The sequence below is a fragment of the Elephantulus edwardii genome, unplaced genomic scaffold (genome assembly GCF_000299155.1).
Source record: "Elephantulus edwardii isolate Elephantulus edwardi_28Jun2011 unplaced genomic scaffold, EleEdw1.0 scaffold00250, whole genome shotgun sequence".
In the NCBI taxonomy this organism is placed as follows: domain Eukaryota; kingdom Metazoa; phylum Chordata; class Mammalia; order Macroscelidea; family Macroscelididae; genus Elephantulus; species Elephantulus edwardii.
The window spans coordinates 3,517,709-3,543,747 of NW_006400000.1; the positions used below are offsets into that span (position 1 = coordinate 3,517,709).

At 46.0% G+C, this 26,039-nt stretch overlaps 1 protein-coding gene across 1 annotated transcript in view; it reads left to right on the plus strand.

Moving 5' to 3' along the window:
- The first annotated feature begins 7 nt into the window (after window positions 1–7).
- The window catches only part of SEL1L3 (sel-1 suppressor of lin-12-like 3 (C. elegans)), a 232,357-nt gene continuing 206,325 nt past the window's right edge, over window positions 8–26,039 (plus strand). The window contains exon 1 of the mRNA XM_006899266.1: window positions 8–75. The gene's annotated coding sequence lies outside the window, so the exon portion shown is untranslated. The remainder of the gene's footprint in view (window positions 76–26,039) is intronic.

A 26,039-nucleotide genomic window follows, 5' to 3' on the forward strand; every position in this document is an offset into this window, starting at 1 on the left:
GTCCCCGCGAGCGGCGGCGGCGCCCCGGGCCTCGGCGGCTCCCCTGCCTGCGCGCTGCTCCTGCTCTGCTACCTGGTGAGCGCTGGCCCTGCGCGGGTCCTCCCCTCTGCGCGGGGTCCCGGGGGCGCGGGTGGGGGCGGCCGGGGACCCCGGGCACGCCGGGCGAGGACACCGGTGCGAGTTTGCTCGCTTCTTCGCCACTGCGCCCCGGGCGCTCCGGGCACCTGGGTTGGGGACTGGGGCGCAGAAAGGGGCGCGTGCAGCGGACTTGGCCGCGTTGCGCTCTAGCTCGTGTCCCTTTCTCTGCTCCCCAGACTCGCTCCGGCCGGGAGCTAGGTTCCCTTTGAATCCCCTTCCTCTCTCCTACCCCACCTGGAAGCCTCGGTACCCAGAGATCCCTGGCGTCCTGGCGCGTTCTTCGTAGCCTGCTCCCCACCCTTCTCGGGCTCCCCTCCGGATCGCCGCTGCTTTCTTGCCCTTGCTCAACTTCGCCGCTCTCTCTCGGTTCCCGCCTCTACCCTCCACCCTTCCCATAGTTTGCGCCGGGTCCTCACCGCCCGAACCATTTTTCGCCAACGCACCCTGCGATGAGCCTCGCCTTTCCTGCTCTCCAACTACTCCTCCTCCTCAGCCACTCCAACCAAGTTGCAGATTGCCAAAAAGAAACCTAGTTCTTTGTAACACGCTTGCCGCCCGAGTGCTGACTTTTAGCCGCGTCTTCTGCATTGTCGTTTCAAAGAATACATTAGACGCCTTCCTCCCTTTTACAATTGGCACACTTCTGGGTTTCTCTTTTAGTCATCCGCGTCCTGGTAGTATCTTCTTTTGGAAAGCCTGCTCATTTTAATGAGAAGTGTCAGACCCTCAGAACAAGGTGGAGAAAGAATCTCTCAATTCCTTTGAGAGCTTGAGTGCTTCTCTTTGGAATTCTCCAAAACAATTGTCAGTTTTCCGAAGGTGACATCCTCCCTTACTCAAGCAACCTTATTTTCCAGAATCTGCAGAAACCTTGGGCTATGTCACTATATATTTCTGTAAATAAATGAAATGGAAAATGCTGAATCATGAAACTGATGTAATAGGAAATTCACAGAATGCTAAAAAAGAGAAAAATAACCCCCAAAAAAACCCCGCGTTGTCATTGTCCTGAATTCATTTATGGCATTGTCATTTTGGGGAACCTTTCTTTTTAAAAGCTAAAAGCTGCTGAAGAGATATTGGCAGATAATCAGACTTTGAAAACATTTACCAGACAGCCCTAGTATATTTTTTCCAAACATTCTTGAAGGTATAGATTTTGACTTCTTGAAATAAGAGGGGGTGAGAAGGCAAATTGTCATTTCCCCTTTGTATCAACCTGTTGAACAAATCCATGCTTTTCCTGACATTTCACGAGTTAACTGTATACTTCCTGTCTTTATAAGAAGTTGTCAGTTAACATGAGTGATTTTTTTTAACCTGAGAGTTATTATTTAATATTTATGCCATGAGATTTGAGCACACAGGTTCATAAATAAAACTGCTGTAATAAATGATAGGGTTTCAGCTTAAACAGATGATCTCGGTCTATAGGGCACTGGTTACCCACAGAGGCAGAAATGATGGAGCACACAGGTGTGTGAATCTGTGCAGGAGGTCTAGAAAGTTCCACTGAAAAATCCCCACACCCAACAAGGAAGAGACACTTGAGAAATCAGAGTTGGGAAAAAAACCTGAAGGCCTCAGTGGACTGCAGGGAACAAGGAGATAGTGGAGATAGTGTAAAAGCTGTAAATGGACCAAGGGGGATGTGAAAAAATGGATCACAGAGGGGAAAGAGGCTTTGGATAGATAGTGGAAGAGAGAGCGCTCAAGAAGGGCTGTGGAAAGAAAGAAGACACGGATGTGGAAAATAACTAGAGCATGGATGAATGTCTTGGCAGAGGGAGAAGGAATGGATTTTGGAAACGTGAAGAGAGAAATGTCAGTGCTTTCTGGTTATTGTGTGCTTTCATCAAATGGGCTCCAGATAGGCTCCTTTGAGGTACTTTGATGTACAGGACAGATGTTTTGCAAGGGAATGACCAGGTTTTGCAAACCCAGGCAGACACACTGTCCTGATGTCTAGCCATGCTCTGGGGATTTTGTGCTTGATGTTGAGCTCCGGAACAGTGGTGGCCTGAGGATGGTTCTTGGCAGTCAAAAGCTTGAATCGGGCATCTCGTATTGCCCCTGAAAGGCAAGACATTTTGGCCTTGCAGGAGCTCAATATGAGAGTTGGAGGGGGTGTGAAATATGAAAGCAGTGGAGCAAAACCACGTCCTGTGCGTTTTACTCTGGCAAAGAGTACTTCCTGGAGGAAGTGTTTGGTCAGGGTGGGTGGAGTGGGCAGGTGGAGGATCTATGGGCTAAGCAGAATAGCTAGGCAGGATCTTAGGAATGTAAAGACACTGGGGGGAGGGGAACTTAAACCAAAACCCCCACGTGACTGCTGTTGAGTCAGTGTGACTCATGATTACTCGCCCTCTGCTTTCCAAGGCTTTAGGTCTTTTCCAGAGGAGGCTATCCATTTTTCTCCTGCAGAGTGTCTAGTGGATTCGAACCACTGACCTTTCAGTCAGCAACCCAACAGGTAACACATTATGCTACAGTGTTGTTGTGTGCCATCAAGTCAGAACCAATCCAAAGCTGACTCTGTGGTGCGTTTTCAGAGGCAGTTCATAGCACAGAAGGAGATTGCCCGTCTTTCTCCCACAGAGCAGCTGGTGGATTGGAACTGCATGCCTTCAGGATTGCAGTGTGGATTCTTTCCACTAGGCCACCAGAGCTCCCTGTGCTACACTAGAATGGAAAAAAAAAATGTGTCCTCATAATTTAGGTGTTTGGAGTAATAGTAACACCAATAGCATGCAGCATGTTAAGTAGTTCAATCATAACCCAGTTTTAATCTTGGCAATAACAACCCGATGAAGTATGAGCTGCCGTGATTCCCATTCAGATGGGGTGGGTAACAGGCCCAAAGACGTTAAGTGAGTTACCTAGAAAAACACAGCTCCTCCAAGATTGAAATCTAATTGTGTACTTCCAGATTCCCGGCTCTTGGCCAGGCCTGCTAACCTTCTGGAATCTGTTGCTTGTAACCCATTGCCCGCACATATAGACGTATGGTGGGCCATTAGCAGAGCCCCAGCAATTAGTGGCTGCTCTGCAATTGGCCAGGATATGAGGTCATATTCTAAAGGAACCTTAAATGTATAAAGCAGGAAGCAGAAGCCACAGGATATTGAGAGAGAGAGAGGAAAGTATTTTGCCATCCATAATGGAGAGGTAAAGATTGGGTCTTCACAGAGCCTCCCAGTTCAGAGACAGCTGGTGGGGTTTAGCATTGAGTTTGCCTGACCTAGTGTGCCTTTCAGTGCATTCCAAAGCCAAATTCCACCCCTTGGGGACCATTTGCTGTTAGGAGCTCGTCTTCCCTCTTTGTTCACAAGGGCTGGAGGTCAGGTGGGTTTCTGAGCAAGTGTTCAGTACCCATGCTCTCAAAGGGATCATGCACCCTGCTGCCGGGGGTCCCCAAGAATTGGCTACCCTCCTCGCCCACCAGCTGGGACAGCATAACCTTCAGTCTGAGTCCAAGAAGAGGACTGTGACTGTAGCTAGGATACTGCCGAAGCATGAATAATCGTGATGAGGACCGAAAGATAAGTCACGGAGTGACGCCAGGCAAGATTTCTGAAAAGATGATCCCTGGTTCCAGCTGCTGCCAGAACATTCTAAAGTCACCAAAGGTCAGGATGCAGGAAGCCTCTCACAAGCAAACGGAAAGGGAATCTCTCTCGGCTGCTGAAGTTGTCGATGCGATGCTACAGCCCCTTGTGTTCTCACACAGTGAGCACTTACCTTCCTACCAGCCTGGCCGGAAGCAGAGTGGAGCTGCCCCAGCTCCATGGAGCAGTGACACTTCTACCAGGCAGGCAGGCAGGCAGGCAGGCAGGCAGGCAGGCAGGCAGGCACTTTTGTCCATTCCCAACTATAGCTTCTGATGGACACTCCCCCCTCCAACTCTTTTTAATGAGAAGCAAAATCTACAAATGGCCAATATCGATGTCGGCTGGAGGGCTGAAATATTTAGAGTGGTCATTGTCAATTGATAGACAGCTAGTGGACAAAAGAGCACGGGGACATTGGTGGCACAGATGTACACCTGTGGGGCTTATGGGCAGCTGATGGGATTTGTTCACAGTTCTCTGTCACAGCCTGTTGTTGGCCCATCATTAACCCCTTGCTGTGTGTGGAACGTAGGGAGCTCTGGTGGCCTTCTGGTAAGAAGTGGCTCCACCATCCCAAAAGGTACATGGTTTGAATCCACCTGCCACTCTGCAGGAGGAGGATGGACAGTTGACTCCTGTGTGATTTACTGCCTCTGAAAACTCGCTGGAGGGTCAGCTATGAGTCAGTTCCTAATCACTGTCTCACAACATGTGTGGAACACAGGCCTTAAGAAGATCAACAGAAAAGAGAAACCTCTGTCGTCTGGTGTTGTTCTGTGCTATCAAGTCAACTAGGTGACATAGCGGTCCTATGAGCAATGGCTCTGAATCCTGCCATCCTGTGCCAACTTCACTATCTCTGACACACCTGAACCCCTTTCACAGTCACTGTGTCAGACTCTCTCATCCAGGGTCTGCCTCTTCTGCACTAACCTTCGGCTCTTTCAAGCATGATGTCTTACTTACTCCAAGGACTGGTCTGGCAACATGCCCAATGTATGTGAGACAGAGCTTCAGAATCCTTGCCTCCAAGGTGCAAACTGGTTTCACCCTCCAGGACAGAACGATTGCTCTGGGAAGTCTGTGGTATGATCAGTACTCTTCTCCAGCACCACAACTCAAAGGCATTGATTCTTCTTTTGTCCTTACTCATTGTCCAGCTTTCAGGTGAATAGCAAGCAATCGAGAAGACTGTGGCCTGTTTCAGGTGCACCTTAGTCTTTAAACTAGTATTGTTGCTCTTTTGCACTCTAGAGAGATTCTTGATGGCAGATTTTCCCCTTACAACTCGTCTTTTGATATCCTGACTGCTTATCTGAATAACACAGGTTATTGATGAGTCTGCCTTTGATCCTGATGCCACATTCTTCTTCACAGAGTCCAGTGTCTTGAATAATTTGCTCAGCGTACAGATTGAATAGTTATGGAGAGAAGATACAACCCTAATGCAAACCTTCATGTTAAACCACACAGTGTTCCTCTGTTAGCAGCACAGCCTATTGGTCTAGGTGTAGGTTTCACATGAGCACAATTGAGTTTTCAGCCACCCTGGAGGACAGAGTAGAGCATAGATGCCCTATAGAATTTCTAAGAATGTGTAATGTATCAGGCCTCCACCCAAAAGATCTGCAGTTCAAGTCTGCTAGCTGCTCTGAGAGAGACAAGTTGTCTCCTTCTATTAAGATTTTCAACCTTGGAAACCTTATAGAAAGTTACTGTGAGTTTGAACGAAATCAGTGTGGTAGCTTTGGGACTATTTGTTTTAATCTTTATGGAAGCAGACTACACCTTTCTCCCAACTTCTAGCTGGTGGATTTGAAACACTGTCCTTCCTGTTACTAGCCAAGCACATAACTCCTGTGCCACTGTGGCTTTTCAGTAGTTGTTAGGTGCCTCTGAGTCTTTCCCAACTTACAGCGACTGTATTGATAACAAAACGAAGCACGCCCAAGACCACAGCTGCCTCACCACTCTTAGCTGTGTTTAAGCTCATCCACTGAAACCAAACAACCCCCTGGAATCTGGTGATCCCAGCTCATGGCGACCCTCCACCAGGTGCCTGAGACCATAAACCTTTCCAGGAGGAAGACTGCCCTTTCTCCTGCAAAACAGCTGGTGGGTTTGAACCCCTGACCTTTCATTGAGCAACCCAGTTAGTAGCACAGGCCGCACCAGGGCTCCTTCTGTTGGAGCTAGAGGGACCAGCACTCGGCCAGGTTGATGGAAGCATCCTTATAGATGGAGATTCAAAAGACAAAGGTAATCCCTGGCGTCCAGAGTGGCTGGTAACATGCACAACTGCCTTGTCCAGAGCTTTGCAGCCCCCCAAGAGGTGGTTTGCCCTGTGCCTTCTGCTTCTGGCTGCTTGTTGGTGCACATGTCGGAGCTGTGAGTCAGCTCAGAGCAAGCGGCCAGAGGGAAAGTGGAGGAGAAGTAACACAGTTCACTGGGAAGATGAATACACATGGCAGACCATAAATAGCCTAATGTGCATTCTGTGGCCCTGTTTATTGGCTCGCTCGGCGCCCCTGAGAGGAGCCGAGGCCAGAGGGCTGGGTGGCACTGAGGGATTGCTGAACAGGTGCTGTGACGGTGGCCCCGCCTGCGAGCTGTCCTCACCAGCCCTGAACGGCTAACTTGGCAGTGGACGTTCTCCCCCGGAGAGACGTGCTGACGGGGTGAGCCTTTCAAGTGGGAGATGATGGTCCTGGGACCCCTTCACCCACCTTCTAAAACTTACTGCTTTTGAGTGAATTCTTACTCTTGGCCACCTCCCTCCCCCCACCAGTCGGGTTTTCAGGGCTGTAAATCTCTATGTGTAGAAACTGCCCACCTTTTTCCTTTGGAGTGGCTGGTGCATTGAAACCCCTGACCGTTTGTTGGTTAGAAACTCAGTATGTAATATACTTGTGCTCCCAACCAAAGCCAAATGAAACCTGTCGCTGTTGAGTCAGGTGTGACTCGTGTTTCTCCCCCATCTGGTTTCTGAAACGGTAAATCTTTCTGGGAGGAAACTGCCCATTGGGACAGCTGGTGAATTTGAACTACCAACCTTTTGGCCAGGAGCTAGGTACATTAGCTGCTACTGTGGTGGCTTAGTGGGTAAGGAGTAGTGCTGCCAGCTGAAAGGCACCAGGTTCAAATCCACCAGCTGCTTAAAGAGAGAAAGATGGACAGTCTCCCATGAGATTTACAGCCTCTGGGAACATGCTGGAGGGTCAATTTGATAAAAACAGTAACACACGCCAGGGCTCACTGTTTCACCAGCGTGCTCATAAAGAAGGAACAGAGAATGTAAAATCTAGCCAGAAACTTGTATCTCTGGTGGAGCAGGGATTAAATGCTTGGTTGCTAACCCAAAGGTTGACAGTTCGAACCTACCAGCTGTTCTACAGAAGAAAGATATGGCAGTGTGTGTATACAAAGATTTACAACCTATATCCAGTAAAACAAACTCATTGCCATGCAATAGGAACTGACTCAGAGCTCTTGTGGCCTAGTGGCAAGAAGCTGCACTGCAATCCCAGAGGTACGTGGTACGAAGCCACCAGATGCTCTGCTGGAGAAGGAGGGACAATCTCCTCCTGTACCAGTCAGATCTGATTTGACGGTACACACACACAAAATAATTAAAAAAAAAAAAAAGGAACTGATGCATAGCTATTCCTAGACCAAGTTTTCAGAGGCTGTATATAAAATGATAGCTGCGCATCTTTCTCCTGTGGTGCTTCTAGTGAATTCAAACTCCAAGCCTCTGGGTTGACAGTGCAACTCTTTACCCGCTAGGGCACCAAAACCCCCTGTACGGTGGATATCCTGTGGTGGTGCTGTGTTAGGTGCTGTTGAGTGCGACTCCTAGCAAACGCTGAGTGACACATTTGAACCCTGTCCTCTCCTGTGCCATCCTCATTATCCCTGACACCCTTGAGCCCATCACCGCAGTCTGCCAGTCCCTCTCATTGAGAGTTGTCCTCTTTTGCCGACCCTCCACCTTTCCAAGCATAATGTCCCTCTCCAAGGAATAGTCCTTCCTACCAACATGCCCAAAGTATGTGAGATGAAGCTTCACCTCCTTGCCACGAAGGAGCACTATGGCCGCACTTTCTTCAAGACAGAGCTGTTTGGGTTTTTTTGACTGTCCATAGCTTAGTCAGTACTCTTCCCAGCATTAAATGCAAAGATATCAACTCTTCTTCTATCATCTTTATTCATCGTCCAGCTGTCAGATGCATAAGAGATGATTGGAAAGACCATGACTTGAATCAGGTGCACCTTGATCTTTAATCTGACATCATTGCTCTTCGTGACTTTGGAAAGGCCGGAGGAGTAAGAATGAAAACAACAGAGGTTCAGCTGTTTATATTTTAGAGATGAGGTCCCTGAGCGGCCCAGTCTGTGCTTATCTACGTAAAAGCTGGTGGTTTAAACCTCCCTAGGGTCCCACAGAAGAAAGGTCTGGCAGTCCACTTCTGTACAGGTTAGAGCCAAGGAGGCCCCCTGGGGCAGCATGTGGGGTCGCCGTGAATCAGAATCAACGCAACAACGACCCGTTTGGTTTCTCTCAGACTTGCCCACATAAGTGTCAGTGAGTTTCCCAAAGCAAAACAATAATGGTCTTTTGCTCTTCCTGTCTCTCTGCTTCTGGTGGCCTAGAGGGTAAGAGGTTGCACTGCCAGCCCTAAGTCAGGTGACTCAAAACCACCAGCTGCTCCGAGGGAGAAAAATGAGTGTCTCCTCCCATATGACTTACAGTCTCTGAAAATCTGCCAGAGGCTCAGCTCGAAGTTTCACCTCGAAGACCGCAAGTGTAACGTAGACCGTATGAAGAGAAAAAGCCACGTTTCTTAGCTTTCCTTGTTCTGATTAGACTTGAAAACAACAGAGGGTTATTTGAGTAATCTCTTCCTATTGATTTTGTTTAAAGGAACCAAATGCAGCCATCCCTGAAAGAAGTTTAGGCAGCATCTATAGATTCGCCCACCCCCAGAGGATTCATAAATCTGTTTCATGATTTCCAGGCTGTAGTAAGTGCATTTAGGGAACTCTGATGGTTAAGGAGCTGCCCTACCAACCCAGAGACACAGAGTTAAATTCATCAAGTGCCCTGTGGGAGAAGGATGGGCAGTGTCCTCCCGAGCAGTTCACAGCCTCTGAAAACCCCTGGAGGATGAGATATGTGTTGGCTCTGACTCACTGGCACACAACAGTCAGTGCATTTAAAGCCCTCTTTCAGAATCTTCTGTCTGGGACCTTTCCAAATTACTGAGGAGCAATGATGCCAGTTTGAAGACTAAGGTGCACCTGAGTCAGGCCATGGTCTTTTCATTTACTTGCTGTGCTCCTGAGAGCTGGACAATAAATAAGGATGATGGAAGAATTGATGCTTTTGATTGTGATGTTGGAGAAGAGTATTAAGTATCCCATGGACTGCCAGAAGAACAGACAGTTATGTATTGGGAAAAGTGCAGCTGAGTGCTTTTTGGAGGCGGGGATGGAGAAATTTCATCCCATGTGCTTTGGACCTGTTGCTGGGAGAGGCTGTTCCTTGGAAAGGGACATCATGCTTGGGAAGATAGGGTCAGCGAAAGAGAGGAAGACAGCAAGAAGGATTGTCTGTACCAGTGGGCTCTAGTGTGTCAGGGATGATGCAGATGGCACAGGATAGGACAGGGTTCAGATCTGTTGTTCCTAGGGTTACCATAAGTTGTACTCAACGATACTTAACAGCAACAACATTTAGCTCTGGCAATTCAGTGACGCCTAACAACTACAAGCTTTGGTGTTGTGCTCCTGTGAAGAGACTATGCGCATCTCTGGTGCTTCAATCCACCAGCTTCTCTGAAGGAGAAGGAGGAGCAGTCTTCTCCATGTAAGATTTACAGAGTTTGAAACCCAGTGGAGGGTCACTGTGCGTCAGAATTGACTAGATGGCAGGGGATTTGGATTTGGTTTTAACATCATTAACAAAGAATAACTGGCTTCTTTCTCTTTAAATTATGAGACATATCCATTTACACAAAGGCAAAGGAATCTTGTGGCTGTGGGTAACATTATCCAGTTTGACTCTGTTCAGGTCTCATTGTTAGCTGCTGTTCAGTTGGGCCCTGACTTCTGGTGATCCCGTGAAGAATGAAAGGAACAGGGCCTGGCCTTGCACCTGGCCTTGTTTGAGACTGGCAGTTGTGGTCTGTAGAGTTTTCACTGGCTGAAGCAAGGCGCCCTGGTGGTATGTTGTTAGGTACCGTCGAGTTGGATCCTACTGCTAACTGGCAGTCCAGAGGCTGTGAATTGCACAGGAGGAGACTGCCCATCTTTCTCCCTCTGAGAGGTGATTTATATCGCTTGCCTTTTGGTTGGCGGCACAGCTCCTTACCACTAAGTCATCAGACCTCCCTCCTAGTATCCGACTGCTTAGCATATTGGGGATGCTAACCAAAAGGTTGGTGATTCCAACCCACCAGCTTCTCTGAGAGAAAAAGATAGGCAGTCTGTACTAGTAAAGAGTTACAGCTTCCGAAACTCAACTGAAAGTCACCATGACATGGACCACCAAGAAAACAAACACATCTGTCTTGGAGAGGGTAATACCAAGTTTCCCTTTGGAGCCTAGGATTTTGAAACTCTGTATCATATACTTTGAACACGTGGTCAGGAGGCACTGGTCCCTTGGAGAAGGACATCGTGCTCAGAAGGGTGGAGGGACAGCACAGGAGAGGAACACCAGATGAGATGGATTGATACAGTAACTGAGGCGATGAGGATAGGTGTGTGGGAAATCAGTGAGGCTGGCTCAGGACAGGGCAGGCTTCAGAGCTGCTGTACATAGGGTTATTACGAGTTGTAAGGTGACTCAACGGTACATAACAAAAACCAAAACAACAATAATGACTCAGAACTAATTCAATGACGGTGGGCTTTGGAGGTTTGTAAGTATATTGCCAGGCATTTCTTCCTAGTCTTTCATAGTCTGGAAGCTCTGCTGAGACCTATCCAGCATTATAGCAATATGCAAGCCTGCAATGACTGCCGGATGACTGCATGAAGTGCACTGGCCAGGATTTGAACCTGGGTCTCTCACAAGAAAGGAGAGAGAGTTCAGTCACTGAACCAACAATGACATAACTGTTTCTAAAGTGGAAAACCTTGGAGAGATACAGGCGTGGTTCTGAAGCACCACCATAAAGTGAGTATTACAAAAAAGCAAGTCACAAATTTTCTTTCGTTTCCCAGTGCATGTAAAAGTTGTAGGTATGTTATACCGTCATCTGGTGCATGTGCCTTATGAAGAAGCTTGAACTATTTCGAGAAATTATCAACATATGATTTAGTGACATGAAATGACCTTGTAAGGTGGGGTGCCACTGACGTATTCAGTGCGGTGGCCACAGCCTTCATCTTCTCAGGGATAAAGTCAAGCAGGCAGGAAGGGATAAGAAAGAAGGACAACTGGAAAGGAGAAACAGAGAGGGAGCAGGAAGGATGCTGTTAGAATGTAGGAAACATTGTGTACCAGCTATTGAATGGGAACCATACCTGTGCTGTAAACTTGTCACTCAGTTGAAAAGCTTAGAAAAATCAAAATAACTGTAGTAGTCTATAGTGCACATGAAATCAAAGAGCAATAGAGTGAGGTGTTCCTGTACACGTGTGTAGTGGGGTTGTGGTTTGGTGCCATTGAGTCTAGTATGACTTACAGTGACCCTAAGAACAGAACTGAGCCCTGACCTATCCTGTGCCATCCTCACAACCTCTCACACACTCAAGCCCGTTGCTGCAGTCACTGTGTCAATCCACCTGGTTGAGGGTCTTCCTCTCCTTCACTGTCCCTCCACCTTTCCAAGCATGATGTCCTTTTCCAAGAAATAACCTTTCCTAGAAATATGCTCAAAGTATATGAGATAAAGCTTTATCATCTTTGTCTCCAAGGAGCTCTCTGGCTGTACCTTCCTCAAAATACATGAGTTTAATTGTTTTACTTTTTTATTTTTATTTTTTCCAATTTTCCCAATTATTTATCTACGAAGTTTGTATACATTGGCCCACAAAACAGAACCCCCCTCCACCTCCCCCACCAACCCCTCCCTCCACCCAACAAACGATGTGACCCCATGATTACCCTCTCGTCGATCCCCACCCTTTTGCTCCCCCTCCTTAGAGCCTCATACATGTTTTACTAGTTAATACATTTCTACAATAATGGTCTTATACATGATTAACACCCTTGGTACTAGCAGTTAGGAAATAAAGAGACACAGTGCAAAATCTGCAGTTAGGGACCTTTCCAATTATTGAGGAGTAATGATGTCAGTTTGAGGACTACAGTGTGTATGATTCAGGACATGGTCTTTTCAATTACTAGCTATACATCCGAGACCTGAACAATGAATAAGGATGATAGAAAAAGAATTGACGCCTTTGAACTGTGGTGTTGGAGAAGAGCACTGAAAATCCCATGGGTGGCCAAGACAATGAGCACATCTGTCTTGGAGAGGGTACAACTAGAGTGCTCTTTGGAGACAAGCATGATGAGGCTTCATCTCACATACTTTGAACATATTGCTAGGAGAGGCTATTCCTTGGAGAGGGACATGATGTTGGGAAGCATGGAGGGTCGGCAAAGTAGAGGAAGACCCTCAACCAGGTGGATTGACATGGTGACTGCTGCAATGGGCTCTTGTGTTGGGAAGTGTGAAGATGGCACAGGACAGGACTGGGATTAGATCTTTCGTTCATAGGATCACTATGAGTCGTACTTGGCTCAACAACACCTAACAACAGCAATGACACAGTCAAAATATATGTTTGTACTTTAGGCAGTCCATGGGATATTCAGTTTTCCAAAACCACAATTCAAAAGCATCAATTCTTCTGTCATCTTTATTCATTGTCCAGCTCTCAGCAGCAAATGACTGAAAAGACAATAGCCTGAATCAGGTGTACCTTAGTCCTCAAAGTGACATCGTTGTTCATCAATAATATAGAGAGGTCTCTGTTTGCAGACTTTCCCAATGCAATACATCTCCTGATGTCCTGACTCCTGTGTCATAGGTGTTAATTGTGGATCCAAGTAAAATGAAATATTTGACAACTTTAAACTCTATCTATCATCGTTTTGCCTATTGGTTCAATGGTTAGAATTTTTGTGTTCCTGACATTGAGATCCAATCAATATTGAAGACTCTCTGTTCTTTGTCTTTGCTTTTCTATAGCAAGTGTTTCAAGTCCTCTTCATTTCAGAAAGCAAGGTTGTATCATCTGCATAATGCAGGTTGCTGATAATTCTTCCTCTAATCCGATACCACATTCATCTTCATAGAGTCCAGCTTTTCAAATAATTTGCTGAGCATACAGATTAAATAAGTGTGACGAGAAGACACATCCCTGTGTATTGAGGTGGTGATTAAACTCGCTTTTTGGTGTGAGCAGAAGTGCAGGAACACAGATATCTGTCTGGTTCTGAGGGATGCAAAGTTGACCAGTAACTTCATGATTCCTTGTATCAATGTGGCTGCTTTTTTTCAAGTGACACAGAAATGCCACCAACCCTTGAAGTCTTGCTTATAGGCCTGCTGCGCTGCATTTCAGCTGTCGTTTTCTTTTGTTTGTATTTTTAAAATTTTTCTTTCTTATTGATTTACATACAAAGTTCATATACATTGTATTTCATGCAATCATTCCCGTACATTGTGTTTTATAAAGTGAATCCCCATTAAACTACACCCCTATCACCTTGTCTTTTCAGGTCCCGCCAGATCTTTCCCATTTCCTTTACCCCCTCCCACCACCCATTTGTGTTTTGTTTTGAGTGGAGGTTTGTAACGCATATTGGTTTTTCAAATCAATCATTCAAGTACATTTGTTCCATATCATTAATTACAGTGCCCTTGATGTCCGATCAGCCACTCATTCCATATTGTAATTTCCTTCACTCATCTTAATAAGTATTTATTATCCATTTATTAATTTTCTACTCTCCTGCCCCTCCCTGGTAATCATACTGCCATGAATCTATCTGTGTGTAAACCTTTCTTCAGTGTTTTTTTGCAATAGTGGTCTGATATAATAAAAGCACAGCTCATACAGTAAGGACATCAATCACAATAGGACAGATACCGTGTGAACTGTCCTTTAAGGCACAGTCATCCCCAGAGTTAGCAGAGAGTTGCAAAGATAATGACAGGACCTTGGTATTTTTTTATTATCACATTCATTCACTCACTTATTGCTGTCGAGTCAGAACTGACCTTCCAGTGAATTTTCAGAGGCTGTAAATCACACAGGAGGAGTTTGCCTGTATTTCTCTCACAGAGCGGCTAGTGGATTCAAACTGCTTGCCTCTGAGGTGGCAGCATAACACCTTCCCCTACGGCCACCAGTGTTCCTATTGGTGAACTTGCTGGATACACAGGAGTCCTGCTGGGGAGAGAGAGCATTGTATTTTGGAGATGAGTGTGGAGAAACGAGGATATTTTACTCTTTTTAATTAAATTTTTATTTTATACTGGTTTACGTACAAAGTTCATATGCATTGTTTTTCCACACCAGATCTTTCTCATTTCCTTCACCCACCCCTCCCTCTACCCATCAAACTGTGCAACCCTATTATTACCTCCCTGACCATCTTCACCCCTCAGCTCCTACCTTCCCCCCTTGGATTCTCATACATGTTGTCCTCGTTGTCTTTCTAATTCTTAAATAATGGTCTTACATAGTATTTGTCCTTATGAAACTGAGTTAGTTCACTTATCATAATGCTCTCCAGTTCCTCCCAAGTTAGGTAGTGATTTACAAAATCATTGTTCCTGCATGCTGCGTGGTATTCCATTGTGTGAATGTACCATAATTTCTCAATCCATTGACTGTGGTTGGACATTTGGGTTGTTTCCATGTTCTTGAGATGGTGAATAACGCTGCTATGAACATTGGTGTACAAATCTCCATTTGTGCCTCAGTTCTCATTTTCTCAAGGTATATTCCAATCAGTGGAATAGCTAGGTCATATGAAACTTCCATGTTCAGCTTTTTGAGGAAACGCCAAACTGTCTTTCAGAATGGTTGTACCATTTTACAATCCCACCAACAGTGTATGCGCTCCTATCTCTCCACATCCTGAAATGAGAACATCTTAAAATGTGAGGAGGTTGTCTGAAATGTCCAGGAGAGATTTGAATGCTAGGAGGAGTTTGTCCCCAAGGAGAAAGTAGAAGTCGGGGTGCCTTCTCTGACTTCATAGTCCCCTCAGGTCTCTCAGCCCTCAGGATGAGAAGCTGAAGGAATCCATGAAGCTGGATGGCACGAAGCGGTGGTGAGGCCTCCCATGAGAACTTCCGAATGGAAGGAGAGCATGCTAGGCTTCAAGTTCAGTCATTTATGTGGACGGGCTCCCAAGGCTGGCAGGAGTGATGGGCCCCAGACCCAGACATCCATGCCCATTGTTTTATTTCATCCAGAAACTTCTACAGGAAACCCGCTTAGTGTCAAGCCTTATCTTAGAAACTAGAGTTATGGAACAAGCAGTGAATAAGACATGGACTCTGACCTCATTATGGCTAAACAAAGGCATGTGAAGGTGATGTGTAGCTTCGGTTAATGCAAGTTGGCATGTGCAAATACCTGTGAGGGTTGGACACGTGTCACACCTGTGACTGGCTCTCTTCAAGGTAACTGCCTTCTCCTCCCGTCAGGAAACAGCTCAAAACCATACACATGACTTGAGCCAGGATGTCAGCTTCGGCTTAGTCAATATTTAGACTGTGATGTGTTGCTAATCGGTGTTGATTTTGGTACGTAGCAGAGGTGGCTGCCACTGCAGATGCAGCAGCTGCCCACTGGCTTGCTCCAGCCCTGCAGATGCCAGCTCCCCACAGCGCCCACACAAATGCCTTTTCTCAGGGATTCAGACAGTTTTCAATGGCACAGATACATTAGCTGGGTTAGTTTAAGGACTAAGGTGCACCTGATTCAGACCATGGTCTTTTCAGTCACTTGCTATGCCTCTGAGAGCTGGATAATGAATAAGAGCGACAGAAGAAGAGGTGACGCCTTTGAGCTGTGATGTTGGAGAATATTGAATATCCTGCCGACTACGAAAAGAACAAATGGATATGTCTTGGATAAAATGCAGCCAGAGCGCTTCTGGGAGGTTGATAAAGCTTCATCTCTCATACTTTGGACATGTTGCTGCGAGAGGCTATTCCTTGAAAAGGGACATCATGCTTGGAAAGCTAGAGGGTCAGTGAAGGAAAGACCTTCAACAGGATGGGTTGACACAGTGACCGTGGCAATGGGTTCAAGTGTGTCAGATTGTGAGGATGGCACAGGATAAGGCAGTGTTTGGATCTGTTGTTCATAAGGATGACTTGTTGTACTTGACCCAGCGGCACTTAAAACAACAGTGGCACAGTGATTAAGTACTTGACTAGGAACTGAAAGATTGATGGTTCGAATCCCAGCCACCCTGCAGAAGGGGGCTGTGGCAGTGAACTTCCTTAAAGATGGTAGCCATGGAAACGCTGGGGGGGTCTTCTTGGGGGGTTGGTATGAGTCAGAAGTGACTCCATGGCAATGGGTTGGACTATTCTCCCTAAGCCACGTACTGAGCTTCTGGGACCCTTTTGAGGCTGGCATATCCTCTGTGCTTGAGGAAAACACCACTCCTGACCTTTAAGTTGCTCTTTGCTTCTTGCACTTTCTTCAAAAACCATCACTGTCCACACACAAAAAGACCTCTCTTTGTTCAGCCAGCCCCTACATTTGCATCCTACGTGGATCTTATTTTGGAATGCAACAATAGCAAGATGTAAACAGCACTGCCAGGGAACCTTAGAGAAACAGCTAGACAAACCTCGTCGTATTCACGTATCTGAAACACAGCCTGATTGGGCTATTCATCCCAGTTCTTCGGTGGGATGATGCCTTAGAAAGGTGTTCTGTCATTTTGTGTTCTTCACTGTTTGGTTTAAAATAAAAGCTTGATCAGCTCGGAGGGTAGCTGGCAAATGATGGCTCATGGGACAACTCAAGCCAGCCACCTGCTTTTATAAACAAAGTGGCACTGGAATAGGTTCATGGCCATTTGTTTATACACTGTGTCTTGTAGCAGCACGTGATGTGTTTGATATTCTTCACTGACACCGCAATTCAAAGGGCATCAATTCTTCTTCAGTCTTTAGTCATTATCCAGCTTTCCCATGCATATGCTGTCCTTGTTAGGTGATGTCAAGTCAGCTCCTACTTACAGCAACCACGTGAGCAACAGAGTGAAGCCCAGCTCAACCTTGTACCATCTTCACAGCCGTCATTGCCGCATTGGCTGTGTCAGTCCACCTCATTGAGGCTCTTCTCCACTTTAACTGACGCCCTCCTTCTCCCAGCACGATGTCTCTCTCCAGGGACTGGCCCTTCCTTATAACATGCCCAGAGTATGTGAGAGAAAGGCTTCTTAGGAGTTCTAAGGAATACTTCTCTGGCTGCCCTTATTCAAAGACAGAATTTGAGCAGACCACAGTGTAGTCAATATTCTTTGTTGTTACTGTGTACTGTTGAGTCAGAACCCACTCATAGCTGACCTTCCAGTAGGTTTTTGTTATTGTTATTGTTATTGTTATGTGCCCTCCAGCTGCCTGCAACTCATAGCAACCCTGTGCACCGTAGCTCTGAACCTTGCCCTATCCTGAGCCAGTCTCACTGTCCCCGACACACCTAAGTGGGTTTTTAGAGGCAATAAACTGCACAGGAGGAGACTGCCCATCTTTCTCCCATGGAGCTGGTGGATTCGAACTGCCTGCCTTTGGGTTGGTAGCACAGTTCCTTACCACTAGGTCACCAGATCTCCTTACACGCATATCTTGGTTTAGGTGCCATCAAGTGAAGTATCACCCATAGTGTATGAACAATAGATCTGAACTCTGTGCTTTCCTCTACCATCCTCACTCTTTCTGACACACTAGAGCCTATTGCGGCAATCACTGGTTGAGGGTCTTCCTTTCCTTCGCCCATCCTCTGCCTTTCTAAGCATCATGTCTCTCTCCAAGAACTATCCGCTCCTTGCAATGTGCCTGAAGTATGTGAAGCAAGTCTTCATCATCTTTGCCTCCAAAGAGCACTCTGGACCTGCACTTTCTCCAAGACCTGCATTTGAGGAGATTGAAAATGCTGTGCTTTCCCATCAACAAATGAATGGATAGAGAAGCAATGGAATACTATGCTGCATTGAAAAACAAGGAACTCATGCCATATTATTCAAAATGGGTGACCCTGGAGGACATTATGCTGAGTGAAATATCTCAGTCACAAAAGGACAAATACTGCATAGTACCACTGTTGTAGAATGGGACTGACATCCGGGTTGGGGTAAGACTGAGAAAAGCTGCATAAATTGTATATACATACTGCGTTGAAACAGATGAGGGAGAGAATAATTTAAAAGCAATATATGATAGGGTATTATGGTTATCACAAGAGTCCAGAAATAAGGTTGCATAGTGGAGTGTACTTGGGGCAGTGGGGGGGGGGGCTTGTATACCACAGAAAGAATTTTTTACTTTTCAAAGAGAGGAGTGAACGGGGGTGGGGTGTGGGGTGGGGGCATGGAGGGCTGGGCAGGGAGAAAAGTGCAACAGTGAATGAATGGAAATCCAAACTCTCTGTAAATGTTCATTAAAATTAATAAAATAAAATTTAAAAAATTTGGGTAAGGCACACCTTAGTCCTCAAAGTGGCATCTTTGCTCTCTGGGACTTCAAAGGGATCCTTGCAGATTTGCCTGGTGTACTTGGTTGATTTCTTGACTGCTGGTTCTGTGGGTGTTGACCGTGGATGCAAGCGAAATAAAATTCTTCGCAATATCCATATTTTTCTTCTGTTTTTTATCATGTTGATTCTTGACCCAGTTGTAAGGATTTTTGTTTTCTTTATGTTAAGGTATAATTCATACTGAAGGCTGTAGTCTTTGATCTTGATCTGAAAGTGCTTCAAGCCCTCTTCACTTTCAGCAAGTAAGATTGTGTCATCTGCATATAGCAGGCTTTTAATGAACCTTCCTCCAGTCTGATGAGTTTTCCTTCATACCGTCCAGCTTCTTCGATTATTTGCTCAGCAAACAGATTAAATAAGAATAATGAAGGGTTCCGCCTCAGACACACACCATTCTGTGCAGAATTCCCTTGTTCAAGCAACGACCATGATTTGTCAGTTTCTTACACTGTGGTGGTTTGTGAGTTGCTATGATCCTGGAAGCTAGGCGATTGGTATTGCAAATACCAGCTGGGTCATCCACGAGGGGCAGGGACATTTCAGCTGAGCTTCTAATCTAAGACTGGCCACCTGAAACAAATAAAAAAAAATATGACCAGTGAAAACTTCATGGCTGGAGTAGATCTCTTGTTGTTGTTAAGTGCTGTCGAGTCCTGGGTGACTCATAGTGACCCTATGAATGAAAGACCTGGACCCCTGTATAACTTTTGTCCTTTCTCCAGGGTCATAGTTCATAGGGTTTCCAGAGGCAAGCTATTATGGAAGTGGTTGCCACTCCTGCTTCCAAGCTTGGTTTAATCAGGGAGCTTCACCAAACACTGTCCACCATGGGTAACCATTCTCGCATTTGACTCATCAGTGTCACAGTATTTGGCTTCACAGCAACCATGAGTTACCTTTGTACAGCAAGTGGACATACCAGGGTTACGCGACCTAGAAGAATGTTTCAGCAAAAGCAATTAAAGGCCGTAGATCTAGAACTCTAAAGTACTTGGGATTTATTTTACTCTGTTTGATGCTTTGAAGCAGAGAGAAATGAAACCGCCTGCACAGAAGCCTGTGGACATTTCTCCTAAACACAGCCTCAAGGGGAAGCCTTGCCAACGGCACAAACTCCAGCCCCATACCTTCTTCATCTTCATCTGTCACCTGTGATCTGTCACCTCATCTGTCTGAAGGCTGGGAAACTATTGGTCAGCCAGTAAAGCAGAAACCCTTTCCAGGATGGTGTGCCCATTAATGTGGAGAAGCAAAAAGGTGCATTTTAGCAATGAGGATGAAATGGTTATGAGTAGCTGAACTTGGCAGTGATAAGAAGCACATTCAGCCAGCAACACCAGTATAGCTATGGTGGACTAATGGTAAGAAGCTGCACTGTAGTCCTAAAGGCAGGTGGTTTGAATCCACTAGTTGCCCTGTGGGAAAAGGATGGGTGGTCTCCTCCCATGTGATTTACTGGTCAGTTCCAACTCGAGGGCACAAAACAACAGCAACCAGAGAGTAGACATTGTCACTGGAGTTCCCAGCAAACTCAAACCAAAGCAATTGTCATCACCTGGACCGTGATCATGGTGCCCCCATGTATGTCAGATCACAATGGCTCCACGGACTTTTCAATGACCATGGCTGCTTCTGAGGATCCTTGGCTGGACTCAAACCTCTAACCTTTCGGTTATTAGCTGGATTTGGGTTTAGGTCCTTGCCCCCACCCCATTTGTGCTACTCAATGACTCCTGATATTCCTGGCATTAGAAGTGTATTGGGGTATACGGCATTGAAACAGATGAGGGAGAAAACTGTTCAAAAGGGATTTGTGATTAGGTATTTTTGTCATGACGGGAGTCCAGAGTGAAGGCTGCACAGTGGCATGGACCTGGGAGGAGGGATTGTAAAACAATGAAAGAATTTTTCTTTGGCTTTTTTCAGAGGGTATTGTACTGGGGGGGAGGGGTGGATAGGGAGAAAAGTGCAACAATGAATGAATGGAAATCCAAAGTCTCTGTAAACTTTCATTGAAATCAATAATAAAAAAAATTAAAAAAGAAGTATATTAGGAAAAATTGATATGCCTGAACTCAAACTCATACATTTAAACTTACTGCCATCTCATACTTAACCATCCATTGGGTTTTTTAAATATTTTTTTTATCGATTTGCATATAAAATTTGTATACATTGTGTTTTGCAATTTCCTTCATTCACATTGTGTTTCATACACTCACTCCCACATGCTGTGTTTTATAAAATTAATCACCATTCATCTATGTCCACTCTCACCCTGTCTTTTCAGTTCTCCTCTAGATCCATCTCAATTTCTTCTTCCCCTCCCTCTGCCCACCGCTCTGCAACCCTATGATTTCACCCCCAAAAAGGGGAAGGGGACAAGGACAGGGGTGCTGAGGGGGGATTCAGAGGGTCCAGTGGGGTTTTGAAGGCTGTAAATCACATGCAAGAAGATTACCTGCGTGTTAAGAAGGCAAGTCCCTGCATTGAAAGAGAACTGCCACCAATTCAAGCTGGATTCATTCAGAACAAGTCAGGGCACCAGGAGTGTCACTGCTGATGTTGGATCTTGACTGAAAGCAGAGAGTACCACAAGAATGCTTATTGATGTTTTATTGACTATAGAAAGCATTTGACTGTGTGGATCACAACAACCTATGGTTAACAATGAGAAGGATGGGAATCCCGAAATGCTTACCTATACTCTGAAGAGCAACGATGTCAGCCTGGAGACTAAGGTGCACCTGATCCAGGCTAGTCTTAGCAATTACATGCTATGCATCAGAGAGTTGGACAGTGACTAGGGATGATAGAAAGAGAATTGATGCCTTTGAACTGTGGTGCTGGAGAGGAATGTTGAATTAACCATGGACTGCTAGGAGAATGAATGAGTTTGTCCTGGAGAGAGTGAAGCCAGAAAGCTCCTTGGAGTCAAGGATTCTGAAGCTTCATCTGACATACTTTGGGCATGTTGCAAGGAGGGACTGGTCCTTGGAGAGGGACATCGTGTTTAGGAGAGTGGAGGGACGGCACAGGAGAGGAAGACCCTCAATGAGATGGATCGATTCTATGATTGGAGAGGCGGGAGTGAGTGTATTGGAGATGGTGAGATTGGCACAGGATAGAGCAGCATTTAGGTCTCTTGTACATAGGCTCGCTATGAGTCGCAAGCGACTTGACGGCACATAACAACACCACTTATGTGAAATCTATACCTAGACCAAGTAGCTATTGTCCGAACAAAGCAAGGACACATGGCATGGTTTAAAGTAAAAAAAAAAAAAAAGAGTGTGTGTCGGTGCTGTATTCTTTCTCCGTATCTATTCAGTCTGTATACTGAGAAATTAATTTGAGAACCTGACAGTATGAAGAAGAACGTGGGATCAATATTAGAGGAAGACTCATCAGCAACCTGCATTAGGCAAATGACACAGCATTTCTTGCTGAAAAGTGAAGAGGACCTGAAAGACTTAGTACAGATGCTCAAGGTCTACAGCCTTCAGTATGGATTACAGGTCAACATCAAGAAGACAAAAGTCCTCCCCACTGGACCACTAAGCAGAAGTGTGATAGATGGATTAAAGAGTGACGTTGAAAACAATTTCATCTGACTTGGATCCACAGTCAACACCCCTGGTACCAGCAGTCAGGAGGGCTGGAGACATAATTGCATTGGGAAAAAATTGCTGTCACGGGCCTCTCCAAAGCCTTAAGAGCAACGATGCCAGTTTAAAGACCAAGGTGCATCTGATCCAAGCCGTGGGCCTTTTCTGTCACCTGCTATGCATCTGAGAGCTGGATGATGAATAAGGATAACAGAAGCAGAATCGATGCCTTTGAGTTGTGCTGGAGAAGAGTGCTGTATTAATAGCCTATGGACTGCCAAAAGCATAAACAGATATATCTTGGAGAAAGTGGAGCCAGAGTGCTCCTTAGAGGCAAGGATTGTGAAGCTTCATCTCATACTTCGGGCATGTGGCTAGGAGGGGCTATTCCCTGGAAATAGACATCATAGTTGGGCAGGTGGAGGGGCAGCTAAAGAGAGGACAGCCCTTAATCAGACAGATTGACACAGTGACTGTAGCAGTGGGCTCAAGTGTATCAGAGATGATACCCTAGCACAGGATAGGACAGAGTTCCGATCTGTTCTTCACAGGGTCACTATCAGTTGTACTCAGCCTGACAGCACCTTACAACCACAATGGGACCAGAACTCGTGGTTGAACTGAGTGTAGCCATTTTCAAGTGTGCCTTCGAAGTGTGAGGATAAGATTTTGACTCATTCTTTGAAAAAAACCAGTGAGATGGTTAAGATACCAAGCACGTCCTGGACTCTGCTGGCTGGGGGATTTGAACCCTCTACATCTTGGTTAGCAGTGCAAGCTCTAAGCAACCACACCATCACCCTAGGGAGACGTTCCACTTCGAGACCCTTGGGGTGGTTTCTGACAGCAGCAGGCTTGGTGTTCGTTACGGTGCGCTTGACAACTTGATTCTCCTCTTGAGAGCGGGAGTTGCTGGTCTGCACGCATCTGGCCAAATGAATAAACCGCCACTTGTGAGATAAGTGCAGGGTGGATGTCTAGTCAGGCGAAAGCAGAATTGAGCGCCGAGGCAAGAGATGCAGCAGGGTGGAGAACGTGGGCGTGCAGCGCTGTGGAGAGCGTGGAGAATGCAGACTCTTCTGGTCTCCAAAACAGGAGTGAGGAGGGCCTGCTCATCACCCAGGACCCATCCGCTTTAATGTTCTCTGCTTCTAATTAGACCATTAGTTTTTATTCCCTCCCCCCAGTTTGGCAGCTATATATGAGAACATGAAACCATTAAGCCTCTCCCTGCAGAGCGGGCCTTTGGACCATACACTCTTGTTTGCGCATTTCTGCTCACAAGTGTTTCATGGCTGATGGGCAGGGATGGGCCAGCCCTTCCTGCTTTCCCGCCAGCATCTGGAGAAGCTGCAGTTTCCATTTCATCTCTGAGGACTCTTGCTCTTTTCTTTCTTCTCACCTCAGCCTCTTCTTTTTTCTTCCTTTTGTTTGAACACTCACATGGCACAGAATTGAGACCATATGGAAGAGGTGCAGTGTATATCTCTCTTGGTTCCATCTCCTGGTCTCTTTGAGCGACCAAAGTTCAAGGAAATATATTTACGCCTTTTGTTTAAAAAAAAAAAAGAAGATGCTTCTGAACGTTGCTCTAAAATACAAAAAAACAAAAAAATACCCAAAACAAGCAAGCAAACAAACAAATACAGGTCTGGAGATGATGCCATTATTTCTATAAGCCATGAAAGGTCAATCTTCTCTTCCTCCCTCCTCTCTGACCCTCCATCCCTCCTTCCTTTCTTTCTCTCTATAATAGGTTTTTAGTTGTTTTGTGCTATTGAGTCTGAATTGACTCATAGCCCCTCCCCCTCAGGGCGTTTTCAGAGGCAGTAAATCACATGGGAGGGGACTGACCAATAGAGCAGCTGGTGGATTTGACTCACTTGCCTTTGGGATGGCAGTGCAACTCCTTACCCACTCAGTCACGTGAGTGCCCTGTCTATGAGGAGCCTGGGCAGTTAGGGAGCTGTGACGGAGTAGTCCTTACAGAATCGTTAACCTGGATGTGGCAGTTCTCCAAGAAGGATGGGCCGTCTCCCAAGCAGTGTGTAGCCTTGGAAGCCAAATGGAGGGAGGGAGGGAGGGAGGGAGAGAGACGGAGGAAGAAAGAGGGAGAGAGAGAGAGAAACTTGGGAGACTAAAGTGAATCCAGTAAGTTAACAATGTCAGAGTGTCTTTTAAATTTGCATTTCTTTTGCTGTGAGTGAGAAAATGCTTATTGATGAACTGCCCATGTTGTTTGCTCATGTTTCTAATTGATTGTTCATCTTGTTTCTAATTGATTGTCAGTTGCTGTAAAAGGAAAACTCTACCTGCAGACATCTGCGTTGATTCTGTGCCGTCAGAATAAAGCTCACAGTTAGGACCCTGCCCATCTTCCCAGTCTCCCAGCCGCGTGGCCATTACCCACTTACCCACATCTGTGCCTCGTACTCCTTGTTCTGCCTTCTTGCCAAACCAATCTGCTTGTTATTTCCTCAATGCACATGAGTTTCCCTGCCTCCTTGCCTCTGCTTACGCTGTCCACACCTCTCACACTGTCTTTCTAGAGAAACCTGAGAATCAGTTTGTCAGTATCCACAAAATAAGTGGATTTTTGACAGGGGTTTGTATTCAATCTATAGATAAATTTGAGACTAGTGGACGTTTGTATATTAAGTCTTCTGATTCTTGAATAAAGCAGTGTCTTTCCCTTTCCTTTCAACCCACAGAACTTCTATTCATCCCTCAAAGCCCGACTGAAATAAGCATTTCTTCCTTCAAGCTAGGTTCCCCCGGTCAGAATTGTTCGTTTGTTATGTGCTGCTGAGTCGACTATGACTCACAGCGAGCAACCCTGTGCACACTAGCTCTGAACCCTGCTCTACGCTGAGCCAGTCTCACTGTCTCTGACACACCTGCCCTCATGACCCCAGTCATTGTGCCAGTTCATCTAATCCGGGGTCTTCCTCTCCTACACTGTCCCGGGACCCTTCCAAGCCCGAGTGTCTCTTACTTGGTAATAGTAACTCATCTGCTCCCTCTGGGCTTGGTTTAACTCATTGGCACCAGACACATTCTGCCTTGTAACGCCATGATTTCTAAACGTGACTCCCTGACATCAGATGGTGTGTCGTGGCCACTTTTGCCACCTGCTGCCCATGACCCTTAGTCAGAATTGAGGGCAGGGACCCAAAGTGACCATTGTGCTTTTGTGATCTTGGATGCCTCAATCACAATTCCTATGTGGGAACATGTATTTATTATATTTCTCAATACCTCATGTTGGAAACAGTGCCCTTGATTTCATGCCCACGCTTCCTGGATTTCTTTGGGAATAATGTCTGCATTGACAAGACTTGTTTATTTCAAGAACGCGATAAACACACACACAGCTGACATCTTCTGTGGTTCCTGTAGCATCATCCTGGCAGAGGGTAACACAGTCCGCGGTCCAAGCCTGGCTCTGTGTGGTCTATGACTGCAGAAACCTCCTGCTGGTCCATTTCTCTTGAGTGCTTTGTCCTGGCTCCCAAGTTAGAGGAGCAAGAGGTTGTGTGGACAGTCCTGCTCTGTTCCCTCTGGGTGCACTTTGGACTCGTCTCTCATCCTTTGATTTGGTAGCTGTGGCCACCATTGGGACACGGACAATAGTTTCAAAGCGCCTGGAGCTTGGCTGTCTCCTGGTCTCACGGGTTCAGCTGCGGCTGAGTTTGTTGTGAACTGGCTCCTACGTTTGGAAACCAGTGTTGGAATCATCCCCATGTAACTCTGAAAGCCACATTTTGATCAGCAGATGTTGTCGAGTCTGGGGAGCGCGTTTAATGGGGCCTTGTTTTCATTTGCATCTGTCGCTGCTTCTAGGAGCAATAGTGGCTGTGACATCTCTCATCAGGCGCCTTCTTTCCTTTATGTAGATTGATTTTTTTTTTTTAAAAATCTGGAGATA